This window comes from Ovis aries, chromosome 3 (assembly GCF_016772045.2).
Source record: "Ovis aries strain OAR_USU_Benz2616 breed Rambouillet chromosome 3, ARS-UI_Ramb_v3.0, whole genome shotgun sequence".
NCBI classification, from domain to species: domain Eukaryota; kingdom Metazoa; phylum Chordata; class Mammalia; order Artiodactyla; family Bovidae; genus Ovis; species Ovis aries.
Genome location: NC_056056.1, coordinates 132,605,155 through 132,621,762, shown reverse-complemented (window position 1 = coordinate 132,621,762; position 16,608 = coordinate 132,605,155). Strand labels below are relative to the sequence as shown.

The following is a 16,608-nucleotide window of genomic DNA, read 5'->3' as shown; positions in this document are numbered from 1 at the left end:
AGTCACCAAATAAAGAAGTCCTTATTATTACCATTTTATGGGTTAAACAACTGAAACTCAGCAAGGTTAAATAATTTATTCAGACTCACTTTTCTAGGGAAGGGATGATGGAGCCTAAATATAGATATAATTCTGGCTCCCAAATCAATTCATTTTCTACTGTATCACACTCAAAGGAGTATTCCTATTTGTAAATGGCCAAATCTATGTGCATTTAAGTTTCCCACACAAATTCCAGAAGCACTTGATCAATAAATTCACATGATCTTGAGTATAAATTTAATTTTTAAATATTTCCCCTTATACTTTAAAATAGATATGCATCCTCTTTAGGAAATTATCCAGGTCTTCCCTGATGGCTCAGTGGTAAAAAATGTAGAGACACGGGTTCTATCCCTGATCTAGGAAGATCCCACAGGCCACGGAGTAAACAAGCCCGTGCCCCACAACTATTGAGCCTATGCTCTAGAGACCATGCTCCAAAACAAGAGAAACCATCTCAGTGAGAAGCCTGCACACTGCAAGTAGAGTAGGCCCTGCTTGCCACAATCAGAGGAAAGTCCACACAGCAACTAAGACCTATACAGCCAAAAGTAGATAACTAAATAAAATATAAAAATTTTTTAAAAGAAATCATCCACATTTCCTTTCATTAGTCAGCCAAAAAATGACTGTTGCCAGGTAATAATGAGAACCTATTTATGATTCTATTTATGTAGTACTCTAGAAAAAGCAAGCTATTCTACAGTGACAGAAGTTAGGTCAACGGTTGCCTAGAAGGGCTGAGGCTGGAGGGCTAGATGGCAAAGGGGCAGGAAGAATCTTCTGAGGGGGACAACTATGTTTATCTTGATTGTGGTGCTGATTCTACAAATGTATTTTATGTTATATTATTCAGTCACTAAGTTGTGTCTGACTCTTTGTGACCCCGTAGACTGCAGCACGTCAGGCTCCTCTGCCCTCCATTATCTCCTGGAGTTTGCTCAAATTCATGTCTGCTGAGTTGGTGATACTATCTAACCATCTCATCCTTTGTGCCCCCTTCTCCTCCTGCCCTCAATCTTTCTCAGCACCAGTCTTTTCCAGTGAGTTGGCTCTTTGCATCAGGTGGCTAAAGTATTGGAGCTTCAGCTTCAGCATCATTTCTTCCAATATTCAGGGTTGATTTCCTTTAGGACTGACTGGATTGATCTCCTTGCAGTCCAAAGGAGTTTCAAAGTCTTCTCCAACACCACAACTTGAAAACATCTATTCTTTGGCGCTCAGTCTATTTTAAGGTCCAACTTTGGCAAAGTGACGTCTCTGCTTTTTAAAATGCTGTCTAGGTTTGTCAGTTTTCCTTCCAAAGAACATGCATCTTTTAATTTCATGGCTGCATGGCATGCATTCCATGAAATTACAAATGTATACTCATGTCAAAATTTATGAAAATTTAGAAAAACTGACTGTATATTAATAATCTATACACAGAAGAAGTAATGCCTCATTAAAAGTTATAGTATAAAACAGAGCACCAGAGACTTCCTTGTGGTCCCGTGGTTAAGAACCTACCTTCCAATGCAGGGGATGAAGGTTCAAATCCTGGGTTGGGTAACTAAGATCCCACATGCCATGGGGCAACTATGTGGCCCATGTGTACCACAATTAGAGAAATTCCATGTGCTGCAAAAAAGGCAACACACAAAAAAGGAGCCCCCATACCTCAGCAAACAGAGCACAATTTCCCTACATCCCATTGGGTATGAAACATATTGCCCCTCCTGCCTCAGAGCAGCTATGATGGAAGATCTGAACAACAGTCCCAACTTCCTCTCAGAGAGGATCTTGGACCTAAAGCAATAAATGGAGATTTTTCAAAGTGATGCTGCTTTATGGGGGGACATATCTGATTCTCTTAGTGAGAGAGATAAAGTAAAATTCACTGTTCACACAAAGAGTTCATTGCCAAATTTTTAATAAAATGAGTTTTCTGTTGTTGGAGAGCATGAGAAATTTACCTGGCTTAATAATTCCTTCATTGCAAATGAAGACTATGCAAGTTACACTATCCATCCAGCACTGCCAAGACCTGATTGTGATGCTTCAAGCGAAGAACTACAGAAACTTGGAAAAGGAGAAGGGTCTATGACAAAGGAAGAATTCACAAAGATGAAACAGGTGTTGGAAGCTGGTATTTGGCAATATTCAAGAAGACGGTGGCAATGCACGAAGTGTTCCTGTGTGATTCGGCAGCACGTCCTATTTTAAGGAAAGATTTAAATTTCTACAACTTCTTGGAACTTAATAAAGATTTGAGTGTGCGAGGAAAAAGAATGAAAAAGAGAAACTTGAAGATTTCTTTAAAAACATGGTTAATATCAGCAGATGGAGTAGTTGTTTCTGGAGTAAAGGCTGTAGATGATTTCTCTGAGCATGAATGAATATTCCTTTTAGGTTATCATAACCGAGTGAAGGGTACATCTGCTAAATCTGATAGGATCACAAGATCCCACAAAAGTGCTGGCGATGATTGCAATAGAATGGATTCTTCATTATCTGCTTTAGGAACTCAGGATTCTACAGATACGTGCAAGTTTTTTTCTTAAAGTTTCAGAACTGTTTGATAAATCAGGAAAAATAGAAGCACAGGTATCAGCAGATGAGGACCTCAAACTTCCTGATCTTTTAAAATATTAGTTAATAGAATTCAAACTGCTACGGATCTCCTCTATCGGAGATGTAGGTCACTAGTGTATTATTAAAATGCCAACAAAGCACTGAAAAAAGCAAGACAGAAAAATAAAGACGCTCTGCAGGCTGAGATGTCCCAAACAATTATGCTGTCAGAAACTTGAAAAAATATCCGAATCTGCAAAACAAGAATGTACAGATTTTAAAACAAAAAGAGTCACTGCATTCAGGAAAAAAATCAGTGTAACTGGCAGAGTTAGAACTGAAGCACGCAAAGGGTAACCATAGTTGCTACAGAATTGCCTGGAGATGTTATGGAGACACATAGGCAACACGCCACCTTCCTTAAAAAGGGCTGCCTCCCTTCAGATTTTATTCCTTTAACAATTAAAACAATCTTTTTTTTTCTATTTTTTTGGTCACACTGCATGGCATGTGAGATCTCAGTTCTACAATCAGAAATCAAACCTGCCGCCCAGCAATGGAAGCACAGCATCTTACCTGGACCACCAGGGAAATTTCCAGATTTAATTTTTCTTTTCTTAGTTGTGTTAGGCATTTACTGCTCACTGGAAACAAAAGAAACAGATGATAAAGGGCATCTACTCTCCCCTTTTTCTGAGAAACAATGGCCTGGTGCCACCCACGGGACCTGTAGACCTGCGCCTGCATCCCAGAGAAAGGCAGATCATTGCACCCTCCTTGTCTTCAGATGCCCAAAGTGCTGTCTTTTTAAAAATAACCTCTAGAGCTGTGTTTATTTTATAAATAGTGTCCCTTATGGTTGTCAGTCTTTTTTTACCTACAAGTAATGCCTGAAGTTTAACCCTTTCAAAATACATTGTTCAAACAAGGTGAGATTGCCCTTTTGGGTTTGTTTGTTTGTTTGTTTTTTAAAAAAAACTGTACATCACCTTAGTTTACTCTTGTATCCCGGTAAATCATCCTAATCAGACTTATTTTAAATCAATGAACATTTCTTAGTTTGGGGACAGACTTTATGTAATTTTTATAAGTATGATTTCTGAAGAAAAGCAAATATATTAGTATGTTTGTCTTAAACTTACAGACTAAATCAATTATTGTCAAATAAATAGTGATAACAGTGAAATAAACAAACACATTGCCTTCTACACTCCAGAACACAGCTGCTTCCTGTAGTTGTCAGCTGCCCAGGGGCAAAGGCTGTGTCTCTCTCGTTTTTAATCTCTAGCATCTAGTACAGTGCCTGGGACATAAGTTCTCAATGGGTAGTGAAGAGGACTAGCTATTTCCTCTGGAATTTACACTTTGGGAAGTCCCATAGGATTCAAATGTTTAAGCAGCTTGCTAAACATTTATCAAATTGCCCAAAGTGGAAGAGCCATATCAGGAAGCTTAAGTTAAAAAAAGAAGTTTGTGCAGAAGTCAGTTCTCAGTGGTTCCAATTTTATATTTAACCATAAAAAAGTGAAGAAATTACATTGATTTGCTAACTGAAATTGTTCTGATGTCAACCAACTTTGAGTAGCATGTCTACAGGGAAGAAAGAAGCTCTAAGAGAACAAAGGACTAGTAAGAAGAACATCTATGAAAATAGCAAGCGCTTAAGCTGTAGATTATAACTGTGGGCTTAGTATTATGATTTCATTGATACATATAGTGGGGAGAGTACATATAGTAGTTATTCTCACATCTCACATCGCTTATTCACCTTTGATAGATGATCTTTCCTCCTACTGCCCCCTCCATTAAAACCAGCTAATGCTAACACTCACAACTTCCATCCCCTTGGTCTCTAAATTTTATTATAACCAATAGCCTTTCCAAGTCTCTTACATTAACTGGGGGCTTCCCTGGTGGCTCAGAGGTTAAGGCATCTGCCTGCAACGCGGGAGACCTGGGTTCGATCAGCTGTGGCCTTACTGCTTTTAGATCAACCTCTCCACTTCTGTTCTCACCCCATCTCCTTCCTCTTTCACCTGTTCTTGATCCGTGTTTTCACTTCCCTCACCCCAAATAAATCTATCCTTGAATCTCTTTCCCCTAAAATGCCAATCCCCTTTCACTCTTCAACCCATCATCTTTCCAAAGCTTCCTTCTCTGGTTTTGCCTATCTCAGTTTATGGAGTCACTGTCTACTCAGTCTCTCAAGCCAAAACCTTTGCAATGATCTTTAAGTCCCTCTCTTCCATACCAAGTTGATCATTCAGGCTTGTGACCAGTTGAATTGTATTTCAGAAATATCTTGTGAATACATTTCTCTGCTGTCTCTTCTCTTCTCTGTTTTGGCTCAGACTATGATCATCATTACCCTGAACTATTGCAACAGCCACTATATACTTCTTTCTACAAGATTGTCGGGAGAAATATTAATAACCTCAGATATGCAGATGACACCACCCTTATGGCAGAAAGGGAAGAGGAACTAAACAGCCTCTTGATGAAAGTGAAAGAGGAGAGTGAAAAAGTTGGCCTAAAGCTCAACATTCAGAAAACGAAGATCATGGCATCCGGTCCCATCACTTCATGGGAAATAGATGGGGAAACAGTGGAAACACTGTCAGACTTTATTTTGGGGGGCTCCAAAATCACTGCAGATAGTGATTGCAGCCACGAAATTAAAAGATGCTTACTCCTTGGAAGAAAAGTTATGACCAACCTAGATAGTATATTCAAAAGCAGAGACATTACTTTGCCGACTAAGGTCCGTCTAGTCAAGGCTCTGGTTTTTCCTGTGGTCATGTATGGATGTGAGAGTTGGACTGTGAAGAAGGCTGAGCACTGAAGAATTGATGCTTTTGAACTGTGGTGTTGGAGAAGACTCATCCAACCAGTCCATTCTGAAGGAGATCAGCCCTGGGATTTCTTTGGAAGGAATGATGCTAAAGCTGAAACTCCAGTACTTTGGCCACCTCATGCGAAGAGTTGACTCATTGGAAGACTCTGATGCTGGAAGGGATTGGGGGCAGGAAGAGAAGGGGACGACAGAGGATGAGATGGCTGGACGGCATCACGGACTCAATGGACGTGAGTCTGAGTGAACTCTGGGAGTTGATGATGGACAGGGAGGCCTGGCGTGCTGCGATTCATGGGGTCGCAAAGAGTCGGACACGACTGAGCGACTGAACTGACTGACTGACCAGGCATCTTCCATTCTGCAGCCCAAACTTCTACACCTCCCCCACCGCTGCCACCACCAAAATTATCTTTCTGAAATATAATCCAGTTGGGTCACTCCTCTGCTCAAACTTTGATCTGCATTGCCTATAGGACAGAGGCCAAGCGCTGGAGTGTGGCACTAACTGCCAGTCAGGCAAACTCCCCATCACTTACCCTAGGCTGCAGCCACATTGACTTACCTATTGTCCTGCGCTCTGTGAAGCCACGTATGTCTTCATATGTCAGTTCTTCTGTCTGAAATGCTCTTCTCCTTCTGGAAAATTTTTACTTGTTCTTCAGTGCAGCTTAAATATCACCACTTCTGAAAGGGCTGTGTTCCCCTCTAAAGAGTTGGGTGGTCTCTCCTATATGCTCCTGGCATTTTGTTTATACTTTCTTTTTTTAAAAAAGGGTTTTGCCTCTTTAAAAAGTTATTTACTTATTTATATGTATTTGACTCCACCAGATATTAGATATTCAGTTCAGCTCAGTTCAGTCGCTCAGTCGTGTCCGACTCTTTGTGACCCCATGAATCGCAGCACACCAGGCCTCCTTGTCCATCGCCAACTCCCGGAGTTCACTCAGACTCACTTCCATCGAGTCCGTGATCCCATCCAGCCATCTCATTCTCTGTCGTCCCCTTCTCCTCCTGCCCCCAATCCCTTCCAGCATCAGAGTCTTTTCCAATGAGTCAACTCTTCGCATGAGGTGGCCAAAGTACTGGAGTTTCAGCTTTAGCATCATTCCTTCCAAAGAAATCCCAGGGCTGATCTCCTTCAGAATGGACTGGTTGGATCTCCTCGCAGTCCAAGGGACTCTCAAGAGTCTTCTCCAACACCACAGTTGAAAAGCATCAACTCTTCGGCGCTCAGCCTTCTTCAGAGTCCAACTCTCACATCCATACATGACCACGGGTAAAACCAGAGCCTTGACTAGACAGACCTTAGTTGGCAAAGTAATGTCTCTGCTTTTCAATATGCTATCTAGGTTGGTCATAACTTTTCTTCCAAGGAGTAAGCGTCTTTTAATTTCATGGCTGCAGTCACCACCTGCAGTGATTTTGGAGCCCCCCAAAATAAAGTCTGACAGTGTTTCCACTGTTTCCCCATCTATTTGCCATGAAGTGATGGGACCGGATGCCATGATCTTCGTTTTCTGAATGTTGAGCTTTAAGCCAACTTTTTCACTCTCCTCTTTCACTTTCATCAAGAGGCTTTTTAGCTCCTCTTCACTTTCTGCCATAAGGGTGGTGTCATCTGCATATCTGAGGTGATTGATATTTCTCCCAGCAATCTTGATTCCAGCTTGTATTTCTTCCAGTCCAGCGTTTCTCATGGTGTACTCTGCATAGAAGTTCAATAAGCAGGGTGACAATATACAGCCTTGATGTACTCCTTTTCCTATTTGGAACCAGTCTGTTGTGCCATGTCCAGTTCTAACTGTTGCTTCCTGACCTGCATACAGATTTCTCAAGAGACAGGTCAGGTGGTCTGGTATTCCCATCTCTTTCAGAATTTTCCACAGTTTATTGTGATTCACACAGTCAAAGGCTTTGGCATAGTCAATAAAGCAGAAATAGATGTTTTTCTGGAACTCTCTTGCTTTTTCCATGATCCAGCGGATGTTGGCAGTTTGATCTCTGGTTCCTCTGCCTTTTCTAAAACCAGCTTGAACATCAGGGAGTTCACGGTTCACGAATTGCTGAAGCCTGGCTTGGAGAATTTTGAGCATTACTTTACTAGCGTGTGATATTAGGCATGTGGATTCTTTACTTGCAGCATGTGGGATTTAGTTCCCTGACCAGGGATAGAATCTGGGCCCTTTGTATTGGGAGCCCGGAGTCTCAGCCACTGAAACACTAGGGAAGGCCTTGTTCCCATTTTCATCTTAACGTTTATAATGTTGTTTTAAAGTTCTTTGAGAAATCAGTTTTCCTCTACTACCTCGCTATAAACTAAACTGATTCAGGACAGGAATCAAATTAACTTGCCTTGTATCTGCTGTGCCCAGAGCAATAACTGACATCCAGTAGAGACCAATAAACATTTGTTGAGTGAGTGACTGAATCAGCAGCAGTTTTCTCTTGGGTAGTCCCAGGAAGCTTGTGTGAAGTTAATACTACTTAAAATGTGCAAGAGAAAGTGCATTGAGTAGATATGCTATAATTGCAGGGTAATACACCCCAAAGACAAATGCAAATGATATTTGCTCTTTTCCGATTATTTGGATTAGCTGATGTTTTAGATGAACCGCTATTTAGGATGAACTCTACCTCTGCCTTCTCCCGGTAATGTTGATCTGGGTGAGTAGATAATCCTTCCCTTAGATCATCCTCACCACTGTACCTCTCTCCCAGAACAGATCGTGAGAGTCATAAACACTGCCTCATTCTGGGATAGCAGATCTGGGTGCTCTTTCCTGGACTATTGTGAGTCGTACTCGACAGAATTTGTCACAGGTTTACTTACAGTTTTCCTGGCTGAAAGATCTATTTTAAATGTTTGCTGTTTTCACCTTCTAATTCTGAAATCCTTTTTTTTTTTTTCTTTCTTTCTTTCTTTCTTTTTTTTTTCACTCCTATGTCTCAACCCTAGGAATAGGGACTGGCACATAGCAGATATTTGATAAATAGTTGTTGAATGAGTGAACATTTTTATAATTTTCAGATACGTCATACATATGGAAAAGTACATATATCAAATGTAATCCTAAATAGGGCTTCCCTGGTGGCTCAGTGGTAAAGTCAGCCTGCCAATGCAGGAGACATGGGTTTGATCCCTGATCCAGGAAGATCCCACATGCTGCAGAACAACAAAGTCTGTGTACCACAACTACTGAAGCCCGAGCACCCTAGAGCCAGTGCTCTGCAACAAGAGAAGCCACTGCAGTGAGAAGCCTGTGTAGTGTAACTAGAATTAGCCCCTGCTCTCCACAACTAGACAAAAGCGCACACAGCAACAGAGATCCAGCACGGCCAAAAATAAATAAATAAAATTATTTTTTAAATATATATGTATAAAGTTTTAAATAAATAAAACAGATGCCCGTGTACTTAATAAACAAACTCAGCAAAGTTGCAGGATACAAAATCAAGACACAAAAATCAGTTGCATTTCCATACACTAACAATGAGCAATCGAAAGAAAATAATCCCATTTGTTGTTGTTTAGCTGCTAAGTTGTATCCAGCTCTTTTGTGACCTCATGGAAGTAGCCCTTCAGGCTCCTCTGTCCATGGGACTTCCCAGGCAAGAAGACTGGAATAGGTTGCCATTTCCTTCTCCAAGAGGTCTTCCTGATCCAGGTATTGAACCCAGGTCTCCTGCATTGCAGGCAGATTCTTTACCACTGAGCCACCTGGAAAGCCCAATCCCATTTATAATAATATCAAAAATAATAAATCACTTAGGAATAAATGTATTCTGTGTATATATTTAATGTATATAGATAAATTTATCGTTTATATATATTAATTTTTGTTTGTACATTATGATGTTTTGACATCTTAAAAGACATTTCTGGTTGGGTTGAGACTGCCCTTCCTGGGCTAGCCAATTTTTAAAGTAAAAAAAACCCAGCTGGAAGCATGTCTTTGGTATGCAAACTAACCACTTGGCAGTCTTGCCTCCTCTAGCTATTGCAGCCCCAGAGGCAATATTCCTTTGCTTTATCATTCCAGGACTAGATACCAGGCAACCGGAGACCATCTCTAGAGCCCAAAGTCCACCAAAATTACTCAAACTAACCAACCCTAAATTGTTTACCTTTCCTGGCCTTGCCTTTTCCATGGAAATCCCAAGAAATTCTACAGCTTAAACTTTCCTCTCACTCCTGTCTTCTGCCTCCTGATTACCCTGGTGCTTTCCCATGTGGCCCCACATGGGGTGCCTCCTGTTTCTAGTGTGGGTGAATATAATAAACTTTATTTTTCCTGAGCATATCCTCTATCTCCTCTTGTGGTTACACCCCAGTGATGGTCTCATCGATAAAATGCAAAACAAGAAACCTAATCAAGAAACTAAAGACCTGCACACTCTAAAACAATGCGGAAAGAAGTTAAAGAAGACATAAATAAATCAGAAGATGTCCCATGTTCATAGATTAAAAGACTTAATATTGTTGAAAAGTCCATGCTACCCAAAGTGATCTACAGAGTCAATGCAATCTCTATCAAAATCCCAATGGCCTTTTTTACAAAAATAGGAAAAGAAACTTGAAATTCATATGCAATCTCAAAAAACCCCTGAATAACCAAAACAATTTTGAAAAAGAAAAACAAAAATGGAAGCCTCACACTTTCTGATTTCAAAACATATTAAAAAGTTGCAGGCACTTCCTTGGTGGTCCAGTGGTTAAGAATTCATCTTCCAATGCAGAAGATGTAAGTTCAATCCCTAGTCAGGGAACTAAGATCCCATATGCTGGCGGGGCAACTAAGCCTACACACCACAGCTAGAGAAGAACCACAATGAAGATCCAGCATGGCCAGTAATTAAAGAAAGGTTCATTTGTTAAAAAAGAAGAAGAAGAAGAAACTACAGTAATCCAAACAGTATGGTTTTGGCATAAAGACAGACATATAACTGGTGAATAGAATAGAGAACCTGGTAACAAACCCTCAAATATATATATGGCCAAATCATCTTTGGAAAAAGGTGCCAAGGCCACACAGTGTGGAAAGAATAATGTCAACAGATGGTATTATGATAGCTGGATATTCATGTGCAAAAAAATAAAATTAGACCCTTACTTTACACCAGATACCAAAATTAACTAAAACTTAATTAAATACCTGCATATGAGATCTGAAACTATAAAACTCCTGGAAGAAAATATAGAAGGAAAGCTTTATGATACTGGATCTGGCAATGGTTTTCTGGATATGGCACCAAAAGTAAACAGAGACAAATGGGACCACATCAAACTTAAAAACTTCTGTGCAGCAAAGGAAACAATAAACAGATTGAAAAGGCAACCTACAGAATGGGAGAAAATATTTGCAAAAGATATATCTGATAACAGATTAATATATAAAATATATAAGAAGCTAACAACTCAACAATTAAAAAATCTAATTAGAAAATGGGCAGAGGGCTTTAATAGATATTTCTTCAAAGATTTACTTATAGCCAAAAAGGATATGGAAATATTTTAAGCATTACAATCATAGTCAAGGCTACGGTTTTTCCTGTGGTTATGTACGGATGTGTAAGTTGGACTATGAAAAAGGCTGAGCGCCAAAGAATTGATGCTTTTGAACTGTGTTGTTGGAGAAGACTCTTGAGAGTCCCTTGGACTGCAAGGAGATCCAACCAGTCCATCCTGAAGGAGATCAGCCCTGGGATTTCTTTGGAAGGAATGATGCTAAAGCTGAAACTCCAGTACTCTGGCCACCTCATGCGAAGAGTTGACTCATTGGAAAAGACTCTGATGCTGGAAGGGATTGGGGGCAGGAGGAGAAGGGGACGACCGAGGATGAGATGGCTGGATGGGATCACGGACTCGATGGACGTGAGTCTGAGTGAACTCCGGGAGCTGATGGTGGACAGGGAGGCCTGGTGTGCTGCGATTCATGGGGTCGCAAAGAGTCGGACACGACTGAACTGAACTGAACAATCATTGAAAGTGAAAGTGAAGTCACTCAGTCGTGTCCAACTCTTTGTGATCCCGTGAACTGTAGTCTACCAGGGTTCTCTGTCCGTGGGATTTTCCAGGCAAGAGTACTGGAGTGGGTTGCCATTTCCTTCTCTAGAGGATCTTCCTGATCCAGGGATCAAACCCAGGTCTCCTGCATTGCAGGCAGATGCTTTACCCTCTGAGCCACCAGGGAATATTACAATCATTAGGGAAATGCAAATCAAAACTACAATCACCTGACACCAATTAGGAAAGTCACTGTCAAACAACAGTATAGAACAGAAAATAAGTGCTGGTGAGGATGTGGAAAATTCGGACACTTGCGCCCTGTTGGTGGGAATGTGCAGCCACTAAATGTACATATAAAATGATATGGAGGTTCCTTCAAAAATTAAAGATAGAACTATCATGATCTAGCAATCCCACTTCTGGGTATTCATCCAAAAGAATTGAAAACAAGATCTCACAGAGATATTTGCATATCCATGTTCCTTGCAGCATTATTCATAACAACCAAGAAATAGAGATAATCCAGTTGTTTGTCAACAGATGAATGGATAAAGAAAATGTAGAATGTAAATACAATGGAACGTGACTCGGTCTTTATAAAAAGAAGGAGAGACTCTGCTTTGGGAAAGCAAGTGTTCCCCTTACTTGCTGCAAGTAATAAATCCTTCCTTCTCTGGAAAAAAAAAAAAGAAGGAAACATTTTCTTAGCTACAGAATGGATGAACTTTGTAGATATCATGTTCAGTGAAATAATTCAATAACAAAGAGAAAAATACTGCCTGAGTCCACTTTTATGAGATATCTAAAATAGTCAAACTCTTAGCAACAGAAAGTAGAATAGTGGTTGCCAGGAACTGGGAGAAGTGGAAAAGAATTGTTCAGTATGAAGAGTTTCAATTTTGCAAGATGAGAAAGTTCTAGAGATGTGCTTTGTGCACATAGTTAACACTACTGTACTGCACACCGAAGGTTAAGATGGTAAATTTTTTGATCTATGTTTTTGATCACACACACACACACACACACACACACACACACACACACACAATGAATAGAGTTGCTGGCTGATATGTATCTTCAACTTTAGAAGACAAAACTAAATTGTTTCCAAAGTGGTTGTGCCAATGATACTCTATCCAGCAGTATATGAGAATTTTGCTCCTTATCTTCACCAACATTTGGTACCGTCATCCTTTTTAAATTTTGCCAATCTATGGATAATTTTAATTTGCATTTTATTGATTACTATAGAGTTTGAACATCTTTTCAGATGTTAATTGACTATTTGGATTTCCACTTAAGTGAATGACCTACAGAATTTGTGGTTTTGCCCACAATAAAAAATGATTTTTTAAATCAACTCTTTATATATTCTGTGCACAAATTCTTTGTAAGTTATTGAATAGCAAATATCTCCTAGTTCATGGCTTGTCACTTTTTTGATGGAGGCCTTTAAGAAAAACACATTTCTAATGTAGTCAAATTTACCCATCTCGTCTATTATGGTTTACTCTATTTACGTCTTGTTTTAAGAAATCTTTCTTTACCCTGAAGTCATAAAGACATGTTTTATGGAACTGATTTTTGAAGAAGTGTGAAAATGGAATAGGAATCCATCAAAAGAGGTACTTTTTCTTTACATAGAAGGCGAATGCCAAAGGTGGTCCATCTACACAGAATTAGAGCTGATGCTGCTTCAGAGAGAGTTGATCTAACCATAGGAAGGGTTTCCTATCTATGATGGCTTATTGAAGCAATGGAGTCTATTTTACTCTGCTTGGGAGTGGTGGTGGTTGCTTGGGGGTTGATGAATACTAGAGAGATAATCAACTGGAGGGGAGAGGCTAAGAGTCAAGGGACAGGCAAAATAATCCTCCAGTTCTCGGTGAGCCTAAATATATCACTAACAAGCTGCAAGGCACAAACTGCAAATACTGTGTACCACCCTATCCAGGTCACCCTGTCGCTGGCATCCTTATCCTTTATCCTTCGCCTGGAACTTTCTATCTAGTGAAAATAAAACAGTCTAAAGAGAATATGGCCAAAACCACAGTGGAAAGGATAAAAGGTAAAGCTTTGAGAATTAGAAATACTCTTCTTGAGGAACAACAGAAGTGTGGACTTATCTTCCCTGGAACCTTTAAAAGTTACACTAAAACAGCTTTGAGTGGAAAAAGGAGGAAACCTCTGGAGCTATTTGGATCCCTGTGGAGGACTTTTATTTGAGCAGAGGGCCAGGGAGGGAGGGTGTCTCAGGATTGGATCAGCTGAAAAGTCCTTCTCCTTCAACTTGACCCAAGGTGGCTGCCCCAGTGAGGAGAACATTTCAGAAGGAGTCAGCGGACAAGGTTTGGGGAAGAAGAGGAGACAGAAAGACTGGCCTCTAGAGCTCCTAAAGCGAAACAGAAGGAGTGGAGTGAGAAGGAAAGCTCTAGAGGGGTAGGCCGACAGAGACAGGATGAATGGCACTCCTGGCTCCTGCAAAGGGACGTCACCATCAACCTTTAGTTTTCATCCTAGGCAAGTGAAGGGGAGCAAGAGAGGAAGGGCGATGCAACGTAAATTATTACACAGCCCTTGGCTTTCAGAGTCCTGCCAGTAAAAGAGGTTTATGGAGCGAAGCTTCGAGCATAGGGTTCTAGAAAATGCTCACACCACCTTCAGGCACATTTCTTTACATTTGTTCACTCGTGCATAGACCCCCTCCATGTGCATACTCAGACATTCATGTCCGTAGAAAGAGCAGGTATGCAATAGTGTGCAACATAATTTCACTTTTCAGATACAATCCTGTCCAGTCTTGTGTTTCCACACAGGCTCCAGGCTAGATCCAACCACTGATGTGGGTTTTATTCAGCTTTGCATGGTTGAGAGGAGCAACTATAAAGGTGATGAGGAGTTGCAGAAATCTGCACTAACTGTTCCAAATTGAATTCAGTAAATGATTGTTCTTGAGGAAGGACATGAGGAAAGCAGTGATTCACACAGACCGTTTTAACTATGTTCAGTTCAGTTCAGTCACTCAGTCATGTCCGACTCTTTGCGACCCCATGAATCGCAGCACGCCAGGCCTCCCTGTCCATCACCAACTCCCGGAGTTCATTCAGACTCATGTCCATCGAGTCAGTGATGCCATCCAGCCATCTCATCCTCGGTCGTCCCCTTCTCCTCCTGCCCCCAATCCCTCCCAGCATCAGAGTCTTTTCCAATGAGTCAACTCTTCGCATGAGGTGGCCAAAGTACTGGAGTTTCAGCTTTAACATCATTCCTTCCAAAGAAATCCCAGGGCTGATCTCCTTCAGAATGGACTGGTTGGATCTCCTTGCAGTCCAAGGGACTCTCAAGAGTCTTCTCTAACACCACAGTTCAAAAGCATCAATTCTTCAGTGCTCAGCCTTCTTCACAGTCCAACTCTCACATCCATACATGACCACAGGAAAAACCATAGCCTTGACTAGACAGACCTTAGTCGGAAAAGTAATGTCTCTGCTTTTGAATTTAACTAGGTAGATGGAGTTAAATTTTGATTCACTAGAAGCGGAGACTGGGGAGGAGGCAATGCCGTTGAATAGACACAAAAGACGAGTCTCAGAAACGTCAGATGAAAAATTAGGACTGTGAAAACAAAGATCAGACAGATTGAACCTGGGGTAGTGTCTGTCTGTCTCCTCTTTCTATTTCTAAATTCCTGGGAGTCAGGATGCAGCCAGGAGCTGGGGGAGAGAGATCTTTGATCTTATGCTTCTTCACGCTCCAAGGAGACGGTCCTGACGCCCTGTCTGGGTTTCTCAAGAGCTCACTCAGAGGCCTGCAGGTAAGGACCTTGGAGCCAGTCTTTAGCAAAGTCCTGGTTGTTGTGGGGCAGCTTCTGAGACAAGCTGAGAAAGCAAAGGGGAAGGGAGGCTCAGGCTGTTGACAGGGCAACTCTGTCATTCCCCCCTGCAATCCCACCGTGGTTGGCTCTTACACCACCTGCACTATTATGACCTTCCTTTCTTCACTTGATTTCAGAGTTAATGGTCAGGAAGGGACTTCAGGCATTCGTGCTTCAGTGGTAACAACATCTAGGTCAAGCATGCAGAAGTCTTCCATACATTTAAAAGCAATGACAGAGTCATCAATGAGCCTTGTCATACGATCATTTTAATTGTATTTGTATTTCTTAGTCATTTATTGCTTGAACCATATGCAATTGCTGACATATTTGGCCATTTTATTCTACAAAAACCATAATCTCATAGATTTCAACTGAATATTAAGAACCTCTTGTGTGTTTAATAGGACTAGGAGGCAATTTGGTGTAGTGGTTAAAAATCAGAGCCAAATTGCTCTTCTTCTCCCAGATCAGCTCCACCATCTAATCTTAAATAAGTTATTTAACTTCTCTGCGTCTTCATTTCCTCATCCCTAGACTAAAGATAATAGTACTTCAAAGGCTTGTTTTGAGGGGGTTTTCTGGTGGCTAGTGGTTAGGATTCTAGGCTTTCACTGTTGTGGTTTGGGTTCAATCCCTGGTTCAGGAACTGAGTTCCTGCAAGCTGTGGGACACAGCCAAAAAGAAAGAAAGGAAAAAAGCTTGTTTTTGAGATTTAAATGAGCTATCACATATAAAGCACTTAGAACAGCACTCAAACCAGACTCCATATAAATAGTGACTATTTTTATACCCTAGTCCTTATCTCTTTTTTAAAAAATTTCTTATTATCTTTAATAATTCTATTATTTATAAATCCTTCCACAAAGGGGCATTATAGTTCTTCAGTTTATTGCAAATATATCTTTAAAAAAGTCAGCCCTACTGTTGAAGCTATAATACAAATTATTTTAATTATCAGCGCTATACTAAAAAGCACAATGGAGAACATCTTATTTAAATAAAATAAGGATAATATTTCACTGGGGAGTATATCCAACAGATTTTTTTCTCTATATATATCTACACCCAGTGGTGGTATTTATAGGCAAATTTTAAACAACTGCAAATTTTTTAAAAAGCCATGTTTTGCTCAGGAATACTTTTATACACATACTCTACTGGTTGTTTTATACAGTCCAACTCTTTGTGACCCCATGAACTACAACCCACCAGGCTTGTCTGTCCATGGAATTCTCTGGAGTGGGTTGCCATTCCCTTCTCCATATTAGATACTAG

The 16,608-nt window shown here is 40.6% G+C and overlaps 2 pseudogenes; one reads left to right on the top strand and one right to left on the bottom strand.

The window, feature by feature from the left end:
• Window positions 1-1,776: 1,776 nt before the first annotated feature.
• LOC101109166 (sorting nexin-6-like) lies at window positions 1,777-3,054 on the top strand (annotated as a pseudogene).
• Window positions 3,055-15,252: 12,198 nt separating this feature from the next.
• LOC101108905 (FUN14 domain-containing protein 1-like) overlaps window positions 15,253-16,608 on the bottom strand; it is a 28,864-nt pseudogene continuing 27,508 nt past the window's right edge.